Raw genomic sequence first — 26,855 nt, forward strand, 5'->3', positions numbered from 1 at the left:
TTTTGTTTTGTTTTGTTTGGTTTGGTTTTGGCTTTGGGGTTTTTTTTTGTATTTAGAAACATGACATAGCAAGTACAGAAATTGTCACACATGCATCTTGTGAAGTAATTTTCAGTGTTTGAGCCTGCAGGAATTCTGCCAGTCACCAGTGCCTTATGTTCTCCTAGGTGGATGCACACTGTGCACATGGGGATCCATTTGGGAGTGCAGCAGATGTTACTGAGAGGAGGATGCTCCAGGTGGAACCATGTAAGATGCATTTTGAAGAGTTACACCGTCTCTGTGTTGTCAGCCTTGACTCCTGCAGCTGTCAAAAGAGTAAAAATATGATAATGAAAGAACAGGGTTCTTGTTTCTGAACAATATGATCTTTTAAATATTTTGCATATCCATTAGTTTCAGAATTTCAAATATTTACTGCACTTTATTCTTCTTTTAATATTTTTTCTTGCATATTAATGTTGTTCAAGGCATTCCCATATTGCAGGTATCAGTTGGCTACAAAACAAAAAGACCATTTCTCTTATGTTTTCCTCAACAAGTAACAGATTATTACTACATCTGCAACAGACATGAGAATGACAAGGCACCAAATGACTTCACTGCTGATCTTTTCTGACTGAAATTGGATTCATACCAAGCAGAACAGAGAATATAACCCGGCTTTGAAGTTCAATCCATCCATTCATATAGTCAAACAACCACCTGGTAAAAACCAATTATCCTCACTAATAATTCATTCCCCGAATCAAAAGACCAGATTCTCACAATAATCAGGGCAGTCTTCAGCACAGATACAAATAATACTTGCATATGAGTGAGAATAACTGAGTGTATTTAATAGAATGTACAGATTCACCTTTTTTCTGTAGAGAACTTGCAGCTTTTCCTGTCATGCATTTCTCATAGGAAAAATAAACTTCCCTATGAGAAAGAGGACTTGCAAAAGGAAATCGTTTTAAGCCAGTTGTTTAATTAATTTAAGCAATTGTTTAATTAAAAGAGACAAAATATTTCATCAGAGGATAACTCAAGTATATGATAAAGGTGAGGTGCCAAGTTATTCCTCCATTAATATTTTAGTTTTCGCTTGAGATTATGTGTGCAGAGCTGGATTTCCTCAAGAGAGCCATAAGCCAAATTGAATACAACAGAGGTGACCAACGTGCTGCAGGCAGCTGTGGTTGGTGCCATGTTTGGTCTGGACAATCTCCAGGATCCCTCCCACTTCAGCCATTCTGTGCTGTCTGTGGTGCCATCATTTTGGACATTACAAAGGTCACTAATCTAAAATGACTCATAAAGAGGATCTTCTTTGGCCATAATACAACATGATTATACCAACTGGAAGATATAAAATGCTACAGGTTTGCAGCAGAATGGCCGGAAAGCTGCCCAGCAGAAAAGGATGTTGGACTGAACCAGCAGCGTGCCCAGGTGGCCAATAAGGCCAATGACATCCTGGCCTGCCTTAGAGATAATGTGGCCAGCAGGATCAGGGCAGTGATCATTTCCCTCTGCTTGGCACTGGTGAGGCTGCACATTGAATCCTGTGCTCAGTTTTGGGTCCCTCACCACAAGAAGGACATCAAGGTGCTGGAGCATGTTCAGAGAAGGACCATGGATCTGGTCAAGACTTTAGAGAACAAGTCCCATGTTGAGAAACTGAGGAAGATGGTCTGGAGGAAAGAAGGCTCAGAGGAAAACTTAGCCCTGTCTAAAGAAAGGCAGCCAGGTGGGGGTCAGCCTCTTCTCCCACGTAGGAAGTGATAGGACAAGAGGAAGCAGCCTCAAGTTGTGCCAGGGGAGATTTAATTTGGATCTTAAGAAAAAATTTTTTCATTGAAAGAGAGGTCAAGAATTGGAACAGCCTCAGGAAGTGATGGAATCACTATTCCTGGAAGTGTTCAATAAACATGTAGATGTGGCACTTAGAGACACGGTTTAGGTGTAGACCTGGCAGTGCTGGGTCAATGATTGGACTCAATGGTTTTTAATGATTCTATGATTCTATATTTTGTGCTTAGCTTTGAAAGCAAAGTAAAAGGCAAATGCTTGGTAATGCTGACTTCTTATTTTTACTTGTTTAGACAGACAGATAGAAGACTACCTCCAGAGTAATAAATTATTCCTTGTGAACAGAATTCTGGGTAGACCCTTGAGGATATGTCCTGGACTGTACATCTTTTCAATAGCAACCAAAATCTTGAATCTTCAGTGCACCTAAAATAAGATTGGAATAATGTTCTCAAAATTGGAATATGATCAAAATCTTTACATCTTCAGAAAACACTCAAAGACACCATTTTGTTTTGCTTTTGCACTTCAGCCCCAGGACTATCTTAGCAGGGGAGCAAGAGCCTGGTCTTGGTTTTGTCTAGTAAAATGCTATGAAGTGATAAAGAACATTATAGCCAGGGAAGAGTAGCAAAACAAAAAAACCAATGCTTTCTAAAGAGCTAACTCACATAATTCTCTTTAAAATTAACATTTGATGGATTTTTCATTGTACCTTACAGATCACCTTTAGAACAGCAGAAAAGCTTGAAAGGAAAGGAATTAAGAAAGTAATTCTAGGATCAAGGTATCCTTTAGAATCACACAAAGATTAGAGTATTATGCTCAGTATTACCCAGCTAATTTTATGAAAACTAATAAGAGCAGAAACTTTCAGTGTGGCAGAGTCCACGGTGAATTTTCACTGGCTAACTGCCTTGTGGGAAGAGTAATTCCTGGAATGTCTCACCATAATGTATCATCCAACAAAGACACATTTACACATTTTGTCCAAAGTGATTTAGCAAAATTACCTGAACAATGACAGTAAGTGTTTCTTAATTTCACTATAGTATTAGCAGGGAAATGCTTATCTCTAACAAGTAGGAGAAAACCAGTGACATTCATAGATTCTCTCTTCTATGATCCATTATGAAATTTGAGCAAGAAGTGTCCAAGATATTTTTATAAATCATGTATCCACTTAGCAGCATCCTCAGAATTTAAACTAGTCACTTAACTAGACTAGTTAACTAGTGACTGTTTTCTCAGTATTTCCAAACACTCACTATTTGCCTTGTTCATCATCTTGATTTAGCTTGTAAATTCTACATACCAAAGATAATCTTTCTGCTCATAGTTTTTCTTTTCTTCCTTCTATAAATGGATAATTCCAAATCTTAAAGTGCTGCAATAATGTAAAACACAGTTAAATTTCTCACAATAGAGACTAAACTAGAAAAAAAATTCTGTATCATTTGCTAGCAGGAAATTAGAAGGAAAATTAATAACTAGACCGAGCAGAACAGAGAATATAACCTGGATATAAATGGATATAACCATGTATATTTCTTCTCTAAAAAACATTTAATATGTGCTTTCTGAATAGCACATTGATGGGCACTGGGATATTTCCATTGGATTTGCACAGCCATAAACTCATATGTAAACAACATGCATTGTATTTCTCACACTCAAACTCCAGCAAAGGAAATTGAGTGCATTAATAGTTCTCCTTTCCAGTTCTGACATTAAAATCTGTACTAGAAATATTAAGAAGCACAGGATCAGAGGACGAGAGAGTCAGAAAGAAAACCAAGAAAAATTATATCCTGTTAGTGTGCCCTAACCATCAGAACTATTTCTGTCAATTTATTTTGATTTAGTGTAACTGAAGTGTACTATTAGACAGAGTTAGACTGAAGTGGTACAATTTCAGAATAATAAAGAAATTCTTGTTGGTTATTTAAATTATTTTTTAACAATGACAGGGCAATAAAACCGGGAGTCTTCATTTCTTTTCTGTGTTGAAGACCAGTATAAATTATATGCCTCAATCTGGATTACCTCAATTTCACCAGAATCTTGTGAATTGCACGGTTGAAAGGCTGTACATGATCCCTTTCATGACAATGTTCAGTGAATGCAGCAAGCTTGGAGGATGGTTTTAATTCAGTACATTCAATAATTGACTAAATCACTGGTTTTGTGCAGGTTATTTTGGCTTGTGAAATTGCCAGGAAAGGTAAACACATCCATAACTAAAAGAGAGTTATATAAAAGGAAAATAGTCAATAATAAAAGTAATATTGCTTTATCTTGAGTGACAGCTTTGAGTTATCAAAATTAATTACATAATACCAATTCACTTCATAAATCATAAAGTTCACAAGAAAATCAGACCAATGGGCATAATTTCACCAGCACTAATTTCTAAATAAATTTGCAACAAAAGTTTAAAATTCCACAAATGGATAATGGCTCTCATGGTTTCACTGTTTTCCTTTTTACTTTTTGAAAGACTTGGTGGATGTTTCCTATATCTATTCATGTGAGAAAAATGATAGCAACAACTTTATGTATAATTAGATTTTCTTTTTAGGACTACTTGGTGTCAACATTTCAATATTTTAAATACCATTTATAAAATACATTTAAACACTTTTATTTACATGATTAATGAGTTTTTACATTAAAAGAGTAATTTATTATTTGCTCATGTTGTTTGCTTCAAGTATATTGGAGGAGTATGTAATTTGAAGCAAAATTATATAAAGGACTTTGGAAAAGTCTCCAGTTCTCGTTATGGTAAATCAGAATGATTCAGAAGATACAGTATTTCACTACTTGGACTACTTTCTAGAATACTATTTTAGTCTTAGGAATCAGAATTCAAGTGGTAAAAGTCAATCAGATGATACACAGTTGCTAAATTTTGTTTTACTGGGTAAGTATATTTTAGTCAATACTCTGCAGGAAAAACTCTGATACTTCTATAGACATGATAGAATAAAAACTGTATCTTTGTTGATTACAAAGGTCAACGAAATATCAAAAGTTATGCTTGATCTTCCACAGCCTTGTACATTTTTTAGCTTTCTACATTATTCTGATATTCTGATTCAGTAGCACATTTCTGTTTAAATAAGTACAAATAACTCCACCAGGCTGATCAAAATCAAGCTCTTTTTATGCACAGAGTGCTGAAAAGCCATTTGTGAGGAATCTCTGCAGTGAAATCAAAATCAGTTCATCTTTATAATTTCAGAGGAATGACAGTGTAGGTTGTTAAATTTAGGTAGGCATGGAAATACAGGCAGAAAAATTCTCATTATGAAACAATGCACACACAGACATGCACATTTTAAGAAAGCAGTAGCAGTAGCAAAGAAAAATAAAAGTTAAATATTTCTGAGTGTGCTACTAACCACTTAAGAAACTTATTTCACTTTTCTTATCAGTGTTACTTTAAGCCACTGTTGTTTCCCTTTAGGGGATATTACCAGGAGTAGCCAGAACTTTCTGTTTAACAGCAGTGCTGGTATTTGACAAGCATACTCAGGAGACAACATACAGTGCCAACTCTTCTGTGAGATAGACATAATTTTACTAATTTTAATAACAGAGACACCTTAAACATCATAACTTGTTAATACATCAATTTCTTCCTGCTTAGATTGATTAGGTCTTGAAGCTGCTGTAGCTGACAAATTGTTTGTAGTCCTGGGTTTCAGATCTCAAGTTCAGTTATAAACCATGAGTCAACCAGAAAAGTCTTTAACCTTAGGCCTTTTTGTTCCTAGTTATGTATTCTAATTTTATGGGTATTAAAAAGATCTACATCTATAAACTAGATATAAATCTATAATAGTTTTCTAAAGTAACTGGTATGGTCATGTCCCCGGTATAAAATTAGATTAATTCTAGATTGGGTTCATGCTCTTTCTACTTTTATTCCATTTCCTGCTTCATGGCTTTTTCTCTACATCTTATTCCACAAAGTCTGAAATTATTCCTTATATTTGGATGGCACAAAAGTTATGTCTTCTCTTCTGTGTTGCAATAATATCTTGTTTTTTCTAGGTTTTTTTTCTCCATTCTGAAGTATCAAAGATTAAGTACCCTACAGAGTTCTTTCCTAATGAGATATTCATAACAAAAGAACCCCCTTAGAATTCAGTAAAGGGAAGACATTTAAAGTCAGGGCAGATTTGGTCCCTGGTGGTTATAAAAGTAGTCAAGAGTGGTAGAAGTTTTACCAAGCCAGCCTCGGTGGGTGTATGGATAACTGTGTGCATAGAAGTCTCTAAGTACTGTATGACTCAGCCTGCTCTTCCTGTTGCCTACTTCATCTTGCTCATTATTTTATTCTCCCCAAAAGCTCAGTGTTTCTGTTCAAAGAGGCTTCCTTCACCTTAATGGTCCTGCAAGGCCTGTTTTCAGGCAGGAACACAAAAAGCATTGACTGATAATTTGCCTGCAGCCATCCTAGAGGAGACCTGAAAACCTTCCTTATGGCACAGTCCTTTCCTAACACCATTGGTCAGGACATATGAACATTTGGGGCACCTGAGCCATGTACCCCACTCCCCACTACTTCCAATCCCTCTCCACACGTGCTGTAAGCAGAAGGTGCAGAGAGGATGCTACAGATAGCTGCTCCTGTTGTGCAGCTCCCTCATGTTGATGTTTGCCATACCATTCTCTGGCACTGCATTCAGCTGGCATGAGGCAGCCTTGCCTGCACTGTGAGACCCTCTGACCTGAAATGTGGTGACTGGGTCCAGTGCATCTTTTGGGAAAGGTCTTCAGTTGTGCTTGGTGTGGAAGTACGCCCAGAGTTTTTCAGGGATGGCCATGATTGACACCAAGCAGAGTCAGTGACTGGTCTGAAAGTTTGACTGTGCAAAACAGTGACTGATAGGGGTCGTGAATATTTCCAAGAATTGTTTGATGTGTCTATGTAAGCTCAGTCTCAGGGACTGGAAAGGATGACAGTGTGAAAGAAATTCCCTAGGTAGCAGTTTGCTGCCATGTAGGAGCTTCTGTGTAACTCCCCGGAGGCAAGGACATGGACTGTTCTGGGATGAAGATGCTTAATGGTATTTTCCATGGCGTGAAGCTTATTAACTTTAATTTTCATTTTACCATCCTCACTTTGAGCTTTTGCTATGTGAAAAGTATACTGTTGCTCAGGTAATATAATTTGGCTATTTGTAGTTAAAGGCCTTTAGACTTTCTCTAGAAACAGTGGTAGGAGAGGCAGAATCACATCAAAGTCCTGGCCAGTTAGTCTCACTCTGTCAGTTGAGAAAGACATGGACTAAAAGTCACTAGAAGTGCCACAGACCACATACATACAGGAGAAAATAAGACTCTTCCTTATTCTAGACAGAATAGAGTTGCATCCCAAAAGGTTAGATTTAAAAATGTTTGCCTAAAAATGAAGTTACCTGTCCTTTTCCAGCAACATAACTTATTTTTGAAGACAAATGGCTGCAGGATGGTACTGTAGATTTTTGCACTGGTGGGGTTAATCAGGGATTTACTTTCCACAGCCTTCCTCTTTTGGAAAAAAAATAGGAGAAATTAGGCAGGACTTACAATCAAACAGAATAGTTTATTGCATACGAACCAATCCCAACCCCATGTTCCATTTCTTGCACTAAAAGTAGAGCTTTACAAATGGCCAAATCATCTCCATTTGAAGCACAGCACTTCAGAGCTTTTTTTTTGAAAAATAATGGGCTGTGCACTTTTGAATTGCTTTGTGCCACAGCTTCAAATGACTCTGAAAAGAGAAACCCATGATTTAAAAATTGTTTGGCATATCACTGTTTTGAGTCCTAAAACCTAGCTGGAAAACACAGTGAATTGATTGGACTACTTTTCCTGGCAGGACAGGCTTTGATTTGGCTGGTTTTTAGTCAATTTGAAATGTTTGGGAAAATAAGTCTTAAAATGCTCCAAAACACATTTTCTTGCAGTTCAGATATATTTTTTTTTCCTAATGTAAGTGGCAAGGAATGAGAAATGTCTTCTGAAGATAGATTAAAATTTGAAACACCAGAGCTTAAGAGTATGTCAAACTCAGAGATGTGAATAAAAGTGTACCACATAATCTCATCTTAGGTTCACATCCCTCCTAAACAGACAATGGAGGCTGGTACACAGAGGCATTTCAACAATCCATCTGCTATCAGAGGAAATGGTCAAATTCCTGCAACAAAGGGCAAAAAGATCAAATTAAATTTTCTTTCTTTAATTTTTTGAGTATTCTAAAGTCAGTTCTTTACTTAGTTTGTGAGAAATGCTAAGAAGGGAGCTTATCTTAGCAGAGTTTTGGTTTCATACCATTGCTGACAGGACAGCTAGTTCCCTTTGTCTGTTTCAAAAATTAATATCACCATTCTTCCACAAAATGAAGAATAATCTTGCTTCTGGCCAATGTGATTTGTTTTTCTGCCAGAAGTAGGTTCTGTGTACTTTAGACCCAAACTGTGCTGCTGTGTGTAAGAGTTCAAAGATTGAATGTCTATTGTGCTGAGCATCTCTGTGTCTTCAGTCTCCCAGGGCTTCCTATTTCCATCATCCTTGCCACTTGGTCCCTCTGTCATTGCAGAGATAACTTCAAGAGAAAAAAAATAAATACTCAGGTTGTTGTCTGAAAGTACCTCAAGTCTTTCCTTGGTAAGGTTCGAAATACTTCTCTGACAGAGCTACAGCAGCCAAGGAGCCTCGGGTCCATCTGCAATTCAAAGATTTCTAGGCAACATCCCAGAGATGCACTGCAACCACATACCCCAGTGTTATTGTTTAGGAATGGGATTCCCCTATTTAGCATTCCCACTGAAACAATGCACTGCTGCTTGCTCTCTCCTCATCCCCATCCAGCAGCTGGATGGAGAAGAGAATTGGAGATGCAAAAGATAAGGATCACAGGCTGAGATAAGCACAATTTACTGGAAACAGCAATGAGATAAGAAAATGAATAGTAATAGCTACAATATCAATTCCAAAGTGTCCAAGATAGGCAAACAATTAACATGTGATTGCTCAGAACCCACATTACCCAACCACAAGTACTCCATTCTCCCTGGAGGAGAGTCCCTTCCTTCTGCCCTTGGCAATGACCTGGGCTGGTATAGAATAAGCTCCAGGGCCTGGCCAAGCTACTGAAATTCACCCTGCCCTGGCTGGGACCAGGACACCCAGCACATCAGAAACTACAGTTATTTTCTGCTCCCACTTCAACAGGGAAAGTTTTAAACTCCAGGGCTTCCTTCACATAATTCTTCTGGTAGAAACCAATGTAAAGATGATCTTATGTAGAGGTGTAGTTCTGCTTGGATGTATTTGTATTTCAGAAGCAATAATTCCATAAGCTACTTTCATCATTCATGTTAGTGTTAGTCAGAGAGCAGAGACTAGATTTGTATTTCTACTAACCTCACCAAACTTTCATCCAGCAAGGAATAGAATACATACTAGGATACCACTCAGAAAATAATAAATAAAATCTCAAAGTCAATGAAGTGATGAGAGACAATCAAAGATAAATTTGCTGTTCATCTGAAAGATTTAGAACTGGAACACCCAGTTGGACTAATTTTGTTTAATGCAACATATTTTAATTATGATTTACAGTTGCATAGGAATTCTGATCCACTGGAAAAAGAGTAGTTTTTCAAGATAAAAGCATGAAATAAAAAAAAAATATTTGAAAATTTACTATAATAGGAAGGAATTTTCAGTCTACTTACAAAGGAATAGAAATAATGAGGGCATAATATAGAATATTAGTACATAAGGTTTCTTTGGGACTTATACTTGTAGAGCATCTCTTGAGTCAAGTTACTTTCTTAGCATTAAATGAGCAATAAAGACATAAAGCAGGTAGTGGTGCGGTGCTTTATTATTATTTTTTTTTATTAAAATAAAAATACTTCTTCCGAAAACTATGCCAGTATTTTAGTATCTTGTGGGCCTATAAGTAAGGCTTTTTTCAGTCAGATTTTTATTTTCAAGGTTAAAACATATTTCCAGGCTTGTTCTACACAGCACTTACAACTAAAAATCCTTTAATAGCTACTTATTCTGTGATTTAGTTTTACAACTGTGGAAAATGAATAACTGTTCATAATTTTTCTTTGTGCTAGTGCAAAATGAAAATATTATAAATACTGCTGCCAAATCTCTACAATTGTCAAAGGGGGAACTGTCCAAATTCACCTGAAGCTAAAACAAGTCCTCCTCTTGACTTGATCAAGAAATGATATGAGCACTGACAGAGTAAGTTGATTTGGCTGATTTCAGACTGAGGTTGACTCCTCCTTCTTTGTACCTGATGTGATAACGCAGTGATAACCAGTGCTAACTCCATGGTGCTGCAGGTTTTGGAGAAATGCTTTATCATCAGGGCTTCCCACTGCAGAGTTTAGGCTGTCTCGCTGCCCATATGTAAGCGACGGCATTGAAAGAGACCTGTCCATTCCTTTCTCCCCTCTGCACTAACACTGCACAAAGCTTGCTACCTGTTGAGCCCTGCAGAGCTCTTACAGTTCCCAAAGAGAAATTTAATTTGCATGCAAAACCTCTTTTCTATGCAGTAGTTTCTGTAGCTAATTAAACCATGGAAATTAAATGATATCAAATGCCGGTGCCCACTAAAGTTGCATGCAAACAAATCTCATTCTGCTTAGACCATGATTTCTACCAAGTGGGTTGTATCTCAGCCCTGTGAAACCATGCAGCCCTGTAATAGGACACTGCCATTACCAGCAAGAGGCCACAAGCTTTGTAATGAATTTCCAAGGTCTCAGGACAGAGGCTTGAGAGCCATGCTCAGTTCAAGCTTTTCTTCACCTGTTGCAGCTTTGTCATACTTGTTTTACTTGTTTTTTAATTTCTGTAATTGACATATTTGTGTTGAATTTATTTTGGTTTTATCATCTTTGTGTGTCACAACCACAGTTTTACATAGGCAGCAGCAAGCAGCAATTTTTGTAAGTAGAACGAGATATTTATGACTGACATAATGATGTAATGTAGAGAAATACGTCTGACACACCAGCAGGGTTATTGAGTAGTGAAGCCACAGGATGTGGCACAGACATGGGAGATGTGTTTGGTGATGGAAATCCCATAGCTATAAATATATCACTGATAATCTGTTGAAAATAATAATAATAAAGGTAGAGTTGTACAAAATTAGTTTCAAATGTCACAAAGAGAAAAAAGAAGTAGGATCTAGCATGTATAAAATGCATCACATATTGACCATTCAGCTATACGCAGAGAGCAGATTACACAAGAAATAAAAAAGGCTTAACAGTGTGATAGTAAACACATAAAGATGAATCTAGGAAGATTAAAGAAAAGTAAAAGAAAAATATCAGAAAAGTAAGGAAAGTATCAGAACTCCAGCAATTTGAGTGTATATAAAAACTCTAGCTGTATTATTATTGGTCTTTTACTATTCAGAAGCTGGACTATTATTTACTAGATCCTGAAGATTTCCACTACAGTAGTGTTACTATAGCAGCAGTACATTATAGACTTTGGGTATACACGTGTATTTATACTTTGCCCATAAACAATATTTTGAGTGCAATACATGCTCACATCAATAACAAAAGGCAGTGATTTCAGTGGGGTTTAGGACTTTGCGCAGTAGATCAATTTCCTTCTACCTCAGCCTTTAAATCCTATTAAGTTATGGGTCAATGCATGTCAGCCCAAACTTTCTTTTGATGTTGTCTAAAACCTGGAAGGCCTTTTTTCCTTGTGGCAGCACTTCTGTAGCAGCTTTTAGTGGCTTCTGCCCCCAAGGCCAGTCCTTGTTCTCTTGAGAACCGGTGTCATTTCCCTGCTAGTATGGCACACCTTAAAGCATCCTGAGCTCAAACCTTGACAATTCAGCAGAAATCCTGTGTGCTTCCGGAATAGCACTCATGCTCCCAGGCATCCAGCAGAAAATACAGGCTGATGCCTTGTGCACATATAAAACGAAATCTTTATTAGTATTAGGTATGGGCAGTGAGTTTCATAGGATTTTAGGAACTGCATCTCAAAAATAGTTTTTTTACATGATAAGTATCAGTTCTCACTTGTCTAATTTATTTTACTTCTACTTTACTACTTTCCATAATATAATATATTTCTGGTTTATGGTAAGGTTTCAGAGTGTGGCTAATTTAACATTGTTTTTAACGTCAATTTTTCGGGAAGATGGCAGAAGTCTAGTCTAGAGCTACATTTCAAATCTGATTGTTTATAAACCATCTGTTTTATTGAAATAGGAAGCCCAGAGAATGACATCACAAAATCTAATATTTTCCTTCTTCTTTATTTCCCCAGTGAAAGAAATATCTTTTTCCACTTCAATTAGTTTCCAGTCTCCCTTCTGCAATACAATCAAGATGTTTCATGCTGGCCAAATTATTAGTGACAACTGACTGGCATATGGAGACGTGTATCTAAAATGTGATTTAACACACTGATTGAATCCTACACACAGAGCAGTCTGACTTTCAACGTACCAGTCCAAACTTATTCCTGGTACGATGGGAAATTCTAATGTTTTCTCAACTACTGTTGACAGGATATTCTAAAATCTATTTTTTTCTGGTTTCTGAATACTTCCCCTAGATGATTGTTCCATTGCCTATTATGATGCTTGCTCTACCAAGGAGGAAGTCAGTAAAAGTTTCAGTTCTTTCAGCCAACCCTGAGCAGTTTCCTACTTAGTGAGCTCACCAGATCTTTGAGTCACATTGCAATGTAGATTTTTATTGTATTTCAAACTGTCTGGGTAGGTATTCTGATGGTTCTTGTGAAAATATTTCCTGAGTATCCAACATTAAAGACAAGTCATGCTAAGATAAGGACAGCGCAGGTTAGGTGATGACATTTAAATATCAAATAATTTCTCATATATTGAATTATTATATTATGTGCAAATTAATGGAGAGTGAGTTTACATTTCTATTTCTGAGACTTTTTAGCTAGGAAAATTTGCTGGCTAAGATACATCCTATAATAATACAGAATCACAGAGTCACTTAGTTTGGAAAAGACTTCTGAGATCATCCTTTGAGTTGAACCTTGAGCACGGCACTACGTGCTACACCCATTTATTTTTTTTTAACATCTCTGGGGATGGCGACTTCATCACCCTCCTGGCATTTTAATCCAATGCCTGAAAACCCTTTTAGTGAAGAAATCCCTTCTGATGTCTAGGCTGAACCTCTCCTAGCACAGTGAGAGGCCATTTCCTCTTGTTCTGTCACTTGTTGCCTGGGAGAAGAGGCTGACCCTCACCTGGCTACAACCTCCTTCCAGGTTGTTGTAGACAGTGATAAGGTGTCCCGTGAGCCTTCTTTTGTACAGGCCAAGCAACTCCAACTCCCATGGCTACTCCCCATAAGACTCACTCTCTAGAACCTTCACCAGCTCTGTTGCCCTTCTCTGGACTTGTTCCAGCACCTCAAGGTCCTTCTTGGAGTGAGGGACCCAAAACTGGAGACAGCACTTGAGGTGTAGCCTCAAGAGTGCCAAGAACAGAGAGACAATCCCTGCCCTGCTCCTGCTGGCCACACCATTGCTGATCCAGGCCAGGATGCCATCGGCCTTCTTGGCCACCCAGGCACAGCTGGCCCATGCTCAGCTGCTGCTGACCAGCACCCCCAGGTGCTTTTCTGCTGGGTCGCTTTCCTGATTTCAATTTTTGTTGCCTTCGATGACAGCATTCAGGAGCAGAAAAACTCCTGCCCCAAACAAGAAGTCAGTGATAGGCTGTATCTCATTATTGTCAACAGCAAAATGGATGCCTGTAGAAAGTGTAAGATTGAAGACCAGTAGGAAGAAAAGCTTTCTACTGTGGGAAGTGTTGGCTAGTCTCTAATAAATACTTTTTGTACCTTTTCTTTAGCGTTAACTCACGGTTCTTTTGACATTGTCACTTAACTATCTGCTCTGACCTGCCCTTCCTTAGCAGAACAATTATTTTAGCGCTATTACTGTTTAATGTTCAGTTAGGACTGATTTTTATCATTTACAGTATTTTCTAGTGTACTTGATGATTTCTATAATTTCATTGTCAGCTTACTCAGCAGGATCTTCTCTCTTTCAAAGACAGATTTATTTGTAATATTCTTAAATATTAACAGTAATTTTTTTTCTTTCTCTATCTACATCCTTTTAATCAGTTACATATGCATTGAAAAGTATAGATCTCTTTGAAGAGATCTATATAGTATAGATCTCTTCTTATAACATCTTTTTATTGATAAACTTGACCTTTCAATGTTCCTTCCCATCATTTCATAAATTATGGCTCTACCAAAATTATGATGTTCTCCTGCAGTATCTTGATTTGTTCAATAATTTCTGGTGAGAGAAGCTACCAAAAACATAGAGTTTAAAATACTATTTATCTGTTGAAACAGCTTTACAAGAAAGGTGACATGTCTCATATGCTGTTTTCCTTCAGCAGGTAAGGATCCTATTGGCTACATATCAATACTGACAATATTCTTGCTTTAATAATTACTCATCTAGCAATTACCTAGAAATTGCTTCAGGAAAGGCATTCAGTCTGTATTATAAAGCCAGATAAAATGCAAAAATCACAGTGAGTGCTTCTGGTGTGGCAGCTTTTGAATTAAGAGAAATGATATGTGTGATGAAGTCAGGAGTTACTCTGTATGAGGGAAGTCATTTATACATCTAGACTGAATCCAAAGTGATCATGAAGCTCAATTTAACAATTCCTATGAATGTGGTGATATTTCTAATAGTTCAGACAAAAGTTGAGCCTCTCATTTTTTGCATTTACCATATATTAATGGAAAAGAGAAGAGTATTTTTCTGTTGCGTTCATTATTTTAAGTGATGTCATTGTATAATTCAGAAATTTTTCCATCCCTTTTATTTTTTAATAATCATTGAAACACAAAAAATTAATTTACTGTGATAAAACTAGATTCCTCTTCAATGTAATTTTTCTGCCTGCTTTATTCTTTATTATGCACTGTAAGTCACAGCAGTGCTTGCTGCAAGAAAATCTAATTTTTTTTTGCACAGAACAATTCATTTAGACCAATATGTCCACAGACAGGAAAGCAACTCAAGGACACAGTAAATGGGAGAGAAAAAATGACTGGGATAAAAGCAGTTAAAACAAGAATTATAATTCAGTGGAGGCCAGTTGAGATGGAAGGATATGCATTATACTAATAGTATTATTTTCTACTTTTTTTCTGGAAAACATAGCTAAGATATTAAAAGCTTTGTATTTTCCTTCTGTAAAATAAACAGTAGATTGCATGTGGTCCAGAGCAGGTAAAGACCAGGAGCTTAGAATTTTCAGGGTGCAATCCTACAAATATCTGTGCCAGAGAGTAAATCTACTCAACCAGTCAATTGCTCGAAGTTATTTCCTCACAAAATACAGAAGGAATATCAGATACGAGAGTGAGATTTATGTTTTGGATATATTATAGATACAAATGGAGGATTGGAAACAGGGGAGAATTATCTGGAAGCAAACTGGAGGCTACACCAGTAAGCTTTTAACGTAATTCCCTTAGTAATATACCATATAGCTAAAAATTAGGAGAATATTTTCAAGTCCCATTCTATAATCTATTTCAGAAAATTTAATTTCCAGAAAAGCTGAGGTACACAATTATTACTCTTAGAAATGTTATGTGGTGTATGATTTTCTAATGGCCTTGATTTGGAGAAAAGTATATGAGCAGGTTTCAAAGGTATCTTTTCTCTGTGTACACATATATGTGCACACACATGGAAACACACGCCCATGGTACCATGGAAGACTCCTTGTTTTGCCTACCCAACTGTAAACTGAAGGGCTTCCTCTCTTAACCCTTTTCAAGGAATTTGCCTCAAAATTTCCTTTGAACAGGATCCTGTAAGAATAGGATGGAGTCACAGAACTGTTGGTCAAAGAGTGTGCTGGTGAATATTCAACTTTGCTGAAGATGAAGATGAGTTGAATTCTAAGACAGGAGTCCTTCTAGTCACTTACATGAGGCCTTTTCTAAAGGCAAATACTGGCAATAGTTCTCTTCTGCTGCCTCTTACAATGACAGTAAATAAGAAAGAATCTAACATTACATTAACCCTTTAGCAAGCCCTTGGAAAAATAAATTTCAGTAATACCTCACTCTCTATTCACACCTTTCACATCCACCTCACAAAGATATTAGAGAAAAGTTCTAAAGATAATTATACTTTTCATAATGTTTTAAACAAATTTATTGGGAAGGTATCCTCAGTACCAAAGAACCATGCAGCTGCTCTTTAGTCTTCACTGCCCAGAACCTTGTTTCAGAGGGAAATTAAATCAGAGATGCTAAGGAGTAAGTAGATTACTGAGTTGCCTTTATGATGTCTACTGAAGATTATTAAAAATTATCTAAGGCATACTCTGATTTTCCTCAATTTTGTCTTGACCCAGTAAATCATTTTATGTACAATTGCCCTGAATTTTCAGCAAATAGAAACTAAATTTAAACAGACATTTTTATTTTATACTTTACATAGGCATCTTTATTTGACAATAAGAAATTAATGTCATCAAGGTATACTTTTACAAACAAAGAAGAAAAAAGTTAGTATTTCACTCTAATTCCTTATGTAATTATCCATTTTAATGTAGCAGAACATTCTTTATTCTTTGGAGAGTGTTCTCCCAATGCTTATGATAACTCATTGGATACAACATTTATCTTTTATATATTCATAATAAAAATGATTCTAGGTCAAAACCAAATTAAATGAAAGAGAAATTATGTCAAAAGAATTTTTTTCAGGCAATTTTAAACCATTATTTTAATTTTTGCTTTTAAAGATTTCCACTAAAATTAAATATGAATAAAGCATAATTAGTTTACATTTAAATAAAATACTTTGAGTTGAAATACAAGACAGATGGGTTAGAAAGATGAAGCCCTGTCAAAATATTGATGTGAAAAGTATGGAAGGGTTTTTTTTCTCTTTACAAGAACTGTTCTCATAAAGTGATATTTTATGATGAAATTGATGTTGTCCCCTGAAAAAAGGATCCTGCTAGGTCTAATTTATTTTGAAATTACTTCTGCTGTATAAATCTGTGGTCCAACTTCAATGAAATTATCTTTTTATTGTCTCTCACAAACCAGAGGACAGATGGTATTATTATCATCCCTGTAGAGACAAGTTTCAAACATTGCAACATCTTTATTAAAAAATAGTAATTAATTTCTCTATAAAATTTTCCAAGATCCAGTTAAAGAATTATTACTCTGAGCTAAAAAATTAAAAAATGTATGCAGAATATGATTTAAATATAAAAACCCTTTATTGTTTTCCTTATAAGTTTGTAGAGAAATGTGGGATCTCAGCACCTCAGGATGAGGGTGCAGAGCAACCAAGACCACCCTTGGGGGGCTCGGGAGTCCTGGAATGTTGCCAGAAGTGTCTGGTGGCTGGACTTTGATCCTACACAGGAGATAACATCTGTATGAGGACTGGGAGGATTTCACTGGGGTGAATGGTGAAGGGATAAGTTAGTTAGAGTATAATACACAGGGTTTAGGATTTCTGTACAGGGGGGTCTAGAGAAGTAAGATGGAGGAATTGGGGCGTGTCCTGTCCTTCTTCTTCTTCTTCTTGGCCTCCATCTTCTGTGGTGATGGTGGCACTTTGGGATTGGTCTTTACTAAAAGTGCACCGGTTAATAAGAATAGAAGGTATTGGGGAAAAATTATAAATATTGTACACGTAACTTCGAGTATAAAGATAAGTGACCGCCCCGGGGGCTCGCAGTGTGCCCATGGCTGACTTGCTGTGCAGACCTCTGTTGGGCTGAAAGAAAATCTTTTAGATAAACAATTAATAAACACTGAGACCGAAACAAGATCAGAAGTCTCTCCTCGTCTTTTGAAGCGCCGGGCTGCCCAAGGCCACTCTGGGCCTTTCCAGGCCACCTAAACAGCCGAGAAACCGACAGAGAAAGATGATATAATGTTATTTTGTAAGATGAAATCAAGTACCATAAAAATGTTAAAATATCAGTGACCAAGCATAGAAGTCGTTCACAGGATATACCACCAGGAAAATGAAAGGTCAGAAATGCTCAAATTGACTTCTTATATTTATGTCAAGCAGCCAAAGCTTGTAAACACAGGTTAATAAAGACTTTAATTTCAACTTTTTTACAAATACCAAACAATCAGGGCACATTTAAAATGTTATAAACTTGACTGAATGTTAGAAACATAGCTGTCATTTTTGTCACATGCATTCTGTTCTGGGCTGAATGTACTTTTGGATTTGGACTTGCCTTTTGGCATAATAAGTCCTGGGAAGAATTTGCTACCATTACAAAAGCAACAGTTGCTGTCTGTGCTTTGCTGCAGAGCAGCTACAAGAGAGACCTCTGCACTTCTGAAGAGCAATCATCTCTCCCTCTTCGCCCAATGCTAGCCAGGCTGGCTGATGAGCCTAATGTGGGCTATTATGATTGCCATGTGTATATTTCCTGCTAAATGTTGGCTCCAGATGTGCTTAAAAAGCAGCTACAAACAGCTTTTGGCTATCCACAAGCTCTCCAGGTCTTTTATCAGCAGGTATTATTCTTATGCAGCAATCCTCTTATTCCCTATCAAAACTTCTTTTGAAGATTGATGTTGCTTCTCTCTCTAGTCCTGGTTTAATAACTGTGTTGGGGTCATGTAATTCCCACTTTCATTTCAGATTTAACAGAAGGGGGAAAAACCTGTCAAGAGCAGGTTCACACTATTATGTGGATGACAAGGGCTGCAAGAAGAAAATGCAGAAGGTAAATAAGTAGAAACATGTCTGACAGCTGAATTTAGGCAGGCTGGCATGTTCAGTGTGCTCAGTGACACACAGAGGTTCTGGGAGGGATTAGCAGGTGCATCTTCATCAAGCAGAAATTCAGGGCTTGATGTAGAAAAATCTCTGGTTTTCTTTATTGTAAAAAACGTCCTGCTCTTCTCCTTGAGCAACCAGCCATGGCAGGCATGACAACCCCCACATCCTTCACATCAGTCTGATTCTTTTCCCCAGTATATTGACAGTTTTCCCAGTTTTATGAAAGATCCACTCTACTTTAGGGACTGCAGCCCTAGGAATCATATGAAAATGATTGGGCATTAATTTTCATTCTCTAATAAACTTGTGAAATTAGGGAGTAACAGGACACATTAATGGATTTCTACATTCTTTACATTTTTGGGATTGCAACAATTTAGGCCATGTTTGATCAATGCACAGCAACAGCATTAGAGCCAGTTCAGGTTTTCTTTTTTTTTTTCATATCACAGTGGAGGCTCTGTGTCTTTATTGAGCATAACATTGAGGAAATGCTAATATTTATTCTTTCAGGCCTTCTCCAGTGTATTCTAGCTTTCTCTGCTGCTTAAGACATATTGTCTTATTTCAAACTGAAATGTAGGCTGCTCCAAACACAGAGGTGCTGCACTGGAAGGACTTCCTTCTACTAAAAATTGCTTATAAATATTGTCTTCATGGCATTTAAATATAAAAGAACACATAATCTGATAAACCAGCTCACATGATGTGTTTGGAAGTACAAATTTCACTGTCTGTGCCAGCTTGATGGAGAGAGGTAGATTAAGGCCATAGGCTAATTAACTTTGCTCTCTGCATCCTCCTTCCTTTAGCCACAGATAACACAGCTGATTTGAAACTGATATAAGAAATGCTGCTGAAGCTCTGTTGTCAAGAGGCAGTTGACAATTTGAGTAAGGAGACAGCAGAAGTTTATGCACAGATATGGGGGAGTAGGCACAAGCAGTCTGTCACCGACTGTCTCCTTATCATGGGGCTATTCCACTGTCCTAATGAAAGGTGACTGTCAGAGACTCCAGAAAACCAGCACCATGAGCTCTGTGAAGGGTCTTGCTCTGCATTCAGATGCTGAATGTTGCTTACCTAGACATAAGCTAATATTATACTCTGAAAGACACCCTCATATCTTACCAGTGCTCTGGGAGTGAGTGGTGGTAAACCAGCTGCTGGTGGTGTGGGATATAACAATTTGGAAAGAAGCTACTATGTGGCCAGAAATTACAGCTCAGTATGAATGAATGAGCTCCACTGTTGGTCTTGCTAGTTCATGCCTTTAGGCCCCTTCTGCCTAGAACTGCCTGTAAATATTTATTTCAGCCTGAAGTATTTATGTTGATGATGACCTGCAGACCTTGATGAAGTTTCACATGAATAAGCACAGATAAGTGCCGGGATGATTGCTCAGTAAACCTGCTATCTGAATATCTGGACGGAAGGGCCTCTGTTTTGTTTAGGTAGCATGGATAACCATAAGATTTCAGCGTTTGCTACTGTTTCAAAGTATTGTAATTCACATTACTTATTTGGCTAATGGGCCCGAACCTTAATATTGGAACATCTAATAGAAGCAACTTTAAATACATATGGAACAGCTGTAATTTTTTGCTTAAATACACATTTAATCAGATGAAAATAGTATTGTATAGAGGCTGCTGAAATGTGTCCCTTATTATAATGCATTAAAATGAGGAAAAACTTCATCTGGAGTGTCCAAGTGTGTGACTGCTTCCAGGCCCAAGGTAGAAAACTGAAAAGTGTATTGTTGATACCTAGAACTTAGTCTAAAAAGACTTTATGACTTTTCTGATTTTTTGTCAAATAAGTATGGTACCAGGAAGAGAATCTGAATCTGAAAATTATGAGATGGAAGAGACAGAGTGGTAACTTTTTATTTAGTATAAAGTGACAGTATGTTTTACAAAAGCTATTCCAGCTGAAATTTCAGCCAATTAACATTGCAGTTCATTAAAAAGATTGATTATTTTTGGAGTGGGAGAAGACTGATAAGTACCAGTTTCAAGCTACCCTTAATAGCCTCATATCGGTAACAGATGTTGGTTGTCAATTCTCCTGGGAAATGCAAAAAAAATATTCAACACAACAAATGGCCCTTCACAAAGTGTACTCTCCAGCTCCTGGAAATCAATACTGTGGAAAGTTTTTAATTGAGGATTTTGATTTGTTTTGTCAATTAGAGCTGATGCCTGTGCCTCACTTTAAAAAAATAGTGCTTGCATGTAAGACTTAGATAAGGCAAAAAAAAAACCCTTTTTTTTTCTGGTTGCTATATAACATTCAGCTCTAAAACTTGGAAAATACAGAGAAGGGCAGAGCAGAGCAGAGATTATTTAGAAGAGCACTTTACACTGGAAGACTATAATTTATGTTATTATTCTACAATGTATCCTGGAAGACCCAATAGTGAACCAATGGGTGTGGAATGATACAAGGCATTTACAACCCATTCTTCTCAGATGTGGGATTTATACTAGCAGTCTTAGAAATTAAATAATGATCAGATGTTCTGCTCAAGTTGCATAGGAAGAACAAATGAAGGACTAAATGAAAAGCATCAATTTGGAGATCTCTGAATGACACATTTTGCTCATTATTACAAGTACAATTACTATTATTTCTCGTTATTTTCCCAGAAGACCAAATGCGCAAAAGGAAGGAGGGTTAAAAGCAGACTCCTCAAACACTAGCTATTAGTCAAAACATCCTGAATAAATGAAAGCAGGGGGATGTGGGGAGGACTGACAAAAGAGCAAGGTGCAACACTAAAGAGGAAGAAAGGAAAAAACAGCAATGGAAGCACGAGGCTTTAAGGCATCAGCGGCAGTGAGAGACCCCAGTGTGCAGAGAGCAGCTCCCCAGGCTGGTGAGGCAGCCCCAGGTGGGAACTGCAGAGCTGCTGAACAACTCCTGCCAAAGCAGTGATGAACAGACCTAATGGGGAGCCTGAGAAGACATTTATTTCAGCCCACGTCGTCTTCAGTGGTGCTTCAGTGACTTGGATTAAAACATGCCCATGAAGGCCCTGGCTTGCAGCTGCTCTAGGGGTCCCTGCAAGGCTCTCCTGGGAATCTGGGGCTAATATTACTTTTGCTGAAGCTGTCTGAAGGCAGGCAGGCTGCATGCTCTGGGAAGGATTAGGCACCCCCGGCACTCACTGCCCTCCCTGGCTCTGTAAAGGACCCCTTCAGTGTTACCCAGCAAATCAATTCAAATACAAACACAAATGAGAACTTGAGATTTTTCACTTTTACTTCTTTTCAGTTTTATCTGACTGAGGTTAATTACTATTTTTTTTTTAAATTATGGAAACATTTACGCCTTTAGAAGTGTTTAATGTCCAAGAGTTGTTTTATTTTTTTCCTTTCTCCAATTCTACCACAATTTCCATGCAAGTGGAAAATCCCCAAAATCTTGCCTCACAAAATTCAGAATTATTTTTAGGTCTCTGAAAGCCACTGAAGCATAAAACCTGTGGCTCAACCTCCTTAATTGTTACACTCTGCACTTTGACATTTTAAAATATTTTATTTGTATTTACAAATTGTTTCATTTATAATATTTCCAAAGTTATTTTGCTTACATTGGATCTTACATTACAACTTATTTCCTTCCTTTGATTTCTTACCCCTGTTTCACCTCCAGTACTCCTTTCTTCTTCCCTGCCTTATTTATTTCCATTTTTATTTATTTCCATTTCTTCATCCTTTTTTTTTTTTTTTTTTTTTTTTTTTTGCTTAACAGCACAGAACTCCAACTATTTCATTAATGAAGAAAATGGTTGGACTGTTTTGAGGTTCATTATGGACAATAATATGGAAAATACTGGAAAATATTTTCCATGTGGACAATATGGAAAATACTTCATACTCTGCTTTTATGAATTTATGAAGTTTAGATTTAATATGGTTATAGATCAGATATCTGCTCCAACATTTCTGTAGACACAGACTGGGAGACATCCTGTTCTCTGAACAAGCTTGTGTCATTTTCCAGAACACTTCCACATGTAAACAATGGGCTGCTTGCATAGCAAGGTAAATGGTGTTTCTGCACACCAGAGCCATAAGCTCTCACCCCAGGAAGAGAAATGCAGTGAAATCATCCACTCAGCCACAGCCTTTGCTGGGACACAGGAAATCTTCATCCAGATTCTATATTTTTACATTTGTCTGCTTACCTTCCAGCATGTTCCTGCTCAGAAAGAGAGGATGATGACTGCAGGATGAGCTGTAGTGCATGCAGCAGACACTAAGACCAGTTGGCCACAAGCAGTCATTTCATCAGGCAGTATATAACTTGTGAAACGTGTTAGTGTTGATCACCACCCTTCATCATTTCTTCAGTAGTGTATCTGGAAAGAGAATGGCGAAGTGATTAATTTTAAAACAATTAGCTGATAAGTGTTTTGGGCTGATTAATTGTGAAAAATAGTCCTGGAAAATGCAAACAAAGCTAATGATTTGTTACAGTAATTTTGCTATTTCAGTCTGGTATTTTTTTTGAGCAACCAACACAGTAGAATAAGAGGCAAGGCTTGTAGTCCTCTTTACAGTTATGGCTATTCTAATCCTTTTTTGGCCTTTTGCCTAAGCCATATTATAAATATTTGAGAGGAAAAATCTTTTTAATGGCGAGTCAGTGAAGGGACAGTAAGCTTGGGCAAATAATTTGTATTAAACAAGGACTTCCTTCCAGCCTCCAGCTCTCCATTGTTCTAGCCAAGGTTGTGAAATGTGAACACACATATGTGAGGGTGCATAAAAAAATGATTGGCTTGACTTTATTCTGTACCTTTCAGTGAACAAGGCACACTGAAAGCTACAGAATACCTGAATGAAACTTCATTCAGATTCATAGTAAACAATAGTAAAACACCATATTCTCAAATTCTATCTATGGATAGAAAAGTACAAAGTGCAACAGCTTTTTTCTTTTTTTTTTTTTCCTTTGCTTTGTTTCCTAGATGAGTGAGAAATAAAGTTAGAGACTCTTTTATAGGGTGGTGACAACTTCAGAAGTTGTAATGAAAATTCCTTTTTCAGTCCTTTACAAACCACTTCTTTGGACATGACATCTCAAAATTATTTATTCAATAAAACCACAACACCAATGTTTGTAGGAGACTTGAAGAGACTCCAATCTCTAGCTGACAAATAAGATCAACTTTTAATATCTCCTGTATAACTTCTATGGTTATAAACCCAATATAAACACAATATGTACCTCACTCTTCTTTACTACTGCAAAATACAACTCCAAATAAATTATTTATATTACTAAACAGGATATTTATGGAAATCTCTGAACTGCAGTTGACCAGACATTGTTCCTTAAATTTAACTCCATTTAAGTATAAACTAATTTATGCCTCAGTTATACTAAAAAAAGAATAAAATTGTGTCAGCAAGCTTTCATTGTGATAAACTTACATTTAGAGAGAACTTAGATGTTTGGAGGCACACAGAAATTTAAATTTAAATTTAAAATGTAACTGGAATGTTGACCAAATATTTTAATGAAGGATTTGATTCAAGTGAATATTAAACAAAACTCAGTCACTCAATATTTGATCTGTGGAGTTTAGAAAATTTGGAGTATGGGGTATCAATATTGATAAATGTGAACATTTTAAACCATAAGAATCTGTTTGAAGGTGAAAATGATGACCAGAGTTTCTAATAAAACAGGGAATTGCCTCATCTATGAAAGGATGAGTTTTGCACTTTGGACCTTACAAAACAATCACTGAAAGGCTGTTTATTTTATAATTCCAGTGAAAATAGGGAAACCCTCATAAAATTATATAGACTTCTATAAATTATGTGGATTATTACATTTCCTATCAGTTCAACCACAGCAGTACTGATTTAAGAATGTCATCTACTTACTCTGAGTTATAAAAGTAAGTCATTTTTCAGCCTTGGCTTGAAAAATAAGCTAAGGAGCCAACTGCCTAAGGCAGTAAGCTGGGAACAAGGACCTGCACACCAGCCTTGAAGAGAGGACACTGGCTCTTCCAGGCTGAGCTGTCACACTCAGTTTCCACCCACATCACTGTGGCTGTTGCAGTTGTGGGAAGGATTGATCTGTGCAGCACCTACCCTATGGAGGGGAAAGAAGTGACTCTTCTCTGCAGAAGTCAATGGCTCCACTTGTATTACCATTTTTTGGTAAATCACTTCATGAAGTGAGTCATAGAGTGCATGAACTGCATTTCTTTTGGTGAGACCAAATGGTAAGCTTTGTTCCAAGAGCACAACTAATGCTATCCAATTGTTTATGCAGAGTTAGTCCATGATATATGACTAGAGTCAAAACAGGGGATGGAAGCCCAAATACAGAAGAAAAAAAAAAAAAGGAATCCAACATAAAATCAGAGTTCTAACTCAGTCCTCACCACTGTTTGCCCCACACTCTCCCTTACACTTGCCAATGCAGACATAGCCATAGATCAAAAAATGTTGGACTTGAAGTTGACTCAGAACTCTGAAGATGCTCTCTTGTTTCTCCACTCAGAGAGCCATTCTTTCACATTCTTTTAGGTGATTAATAATGGCTTTCTCCTCACAGTCATTACTTTCTGCTAGATGAAATTGGGATACTGTTGGTTATTTACTTTGATTCATGTACCAAAGATGTCTATTTTGTAAGCTTTGTGCACATTATACTGAAAATAGAAAGTTCTAGCTTGGGAGAAAGACAGAAAGAACAGTAACTTGCTTTTGATCCTTCCTTAGATATGACAAAGGTGTAATCTCTTAACCATGGCACTTCCTTTTGTGCTGATGTGCCAATGAAAAAATATGCTTCAGACGATGAAAGGATTAGTTTCAAGGGGTATTTTTGTTGTCCACGAAGTACATATTTCAAAGGGAAGAATGGATGATTCATCTTACTGGGGATTCAAAGAATACTGTAACTCTAGTATTTTATTTTACCTCCACAAGCAGTCAGCTTTGTTGGCTCTTTTTAATGTAGATGTTCTGCACATCTCTAGGCTTCCCATACATACAAGAAAGTGCTTGTTTAAAGCATAATACCTGCAGAAGCCTGAAAAATGAATGTTATGATTATCTCTCTTGAGGCACCTTCTTGTGGAAGTTTTGATTTGATTGAAGAGCTTTGTAAACCATCATCATTATGGCTTTATAAATAGAACTCTTTCATGATCTCCAGCTTTCTGAAGAAGATCTGGTCCCTGGATTAAAAAAAATATGGCAATTAATCATTCCTACTTAGAGCTGACACTCAGTTTTCTTAACCAAAGCCAAATTAATAACTCTTGCACCACTCCGTGATGCTCTTTCCTTTACTGCCTTAAGGCCCAATGATGCAATACCATCCTCCTGCCAGCAAAGACACTGTCAAAATATGGGCAGGGCCATTCAGTCAAGGAGTCTGTTTACATGCATAGTGAAGCAAAATGGTATCTCTGCAGAAGCTCCCAGAACTAAGGCATCCACTGTGAGATGCTTGATTGAACCTAGTCACCAGCATCCTCTCATACATTTCCTCTTTGGGTGTTAGCAGTCTGGATGCTGCAGAACAGATTAATTACTGCAGTCAAGACAACATCTTGACAGTCACGGTCCTTTTAGCCCTTAAAAATCAGGACAGGAGAGGCAGGAAAATAATGCCAAAGCACTATTGTAATTAAGGCCCTCAATATTTCACCAAACAGTTGTTTTGCTTAGTCTCAGGCAACAGGAAAAAGCAAAGACTAAGCCAAACGCAGATATTTCCACCACTATCTCCTGCACAAGATAGCAATTATTTTGAAGCAAGTTGCGGTCTCAAACCTGACAAGTATTCCACAAATCTACAAGCTGACCTGAAGTAAACTCTCAGCTCTTCATAGTGACTTTGGTTTGCAAACCACCAGTACCACTTCCAGCTCAATACACACCAACAGCTCTACTACTGAAGTGTTTTTACTTTTTATCTGTTTTCATCACTTCTGCAATCACCTTCATAGCAAATAAAATCTTGTGCTTTCACCTTGTTTAACACAGCTTGAGCCCTTCCATTACTCTAGTTACTGGCTTGTTCCCTTAGCCTCTGAAAGGTCTCTATTTTAAACCAACAAAAAACAAAGTTCAGGTTTTACAGCATAGACTCAACAGTGGCCAAAAAGTCCAACTGTGACAATTGAAATT

The 26,855-nt window shown here is 37.2% G+C and overlaps 1 long non-coding RNA gene across 1 annotated transcript; it reads right to left on the minus strand.

Annotated features, from left to right (window-relative positions):
- LOC134416710 (uncharacterized) lies at positions 1-25,825 on the minus strand. The gene is made up of 3 exons (XR_010027340.1): positions 25,740-25,825; positions 22,877-23,050; positions 1-307 (listed from the first exon to the last, which is right to left on the minus strand). It is a non-coding gene; the product is annotated as an uncharacterized LOC134416710 (long non-coding RNA).
- Positions 25,826-26,855: the final 1,030 nt, after the last annotated feature.

Source organism: Melospiza melodia, chromosome 3 (assembly GCF_035770615.1).
Source record: "Melospiza melodia melodia isolate bMelMel2 chromosome 3, bMelMel2.pri, whole genome shotgun sequence".
Taxonomy (NCBI): domain Eukaryota; kingdom Metazoa; phylum Chordata; class Aves; order Passeriformes; family Passerellidae; genus Melospiza; species Melospiza melodia.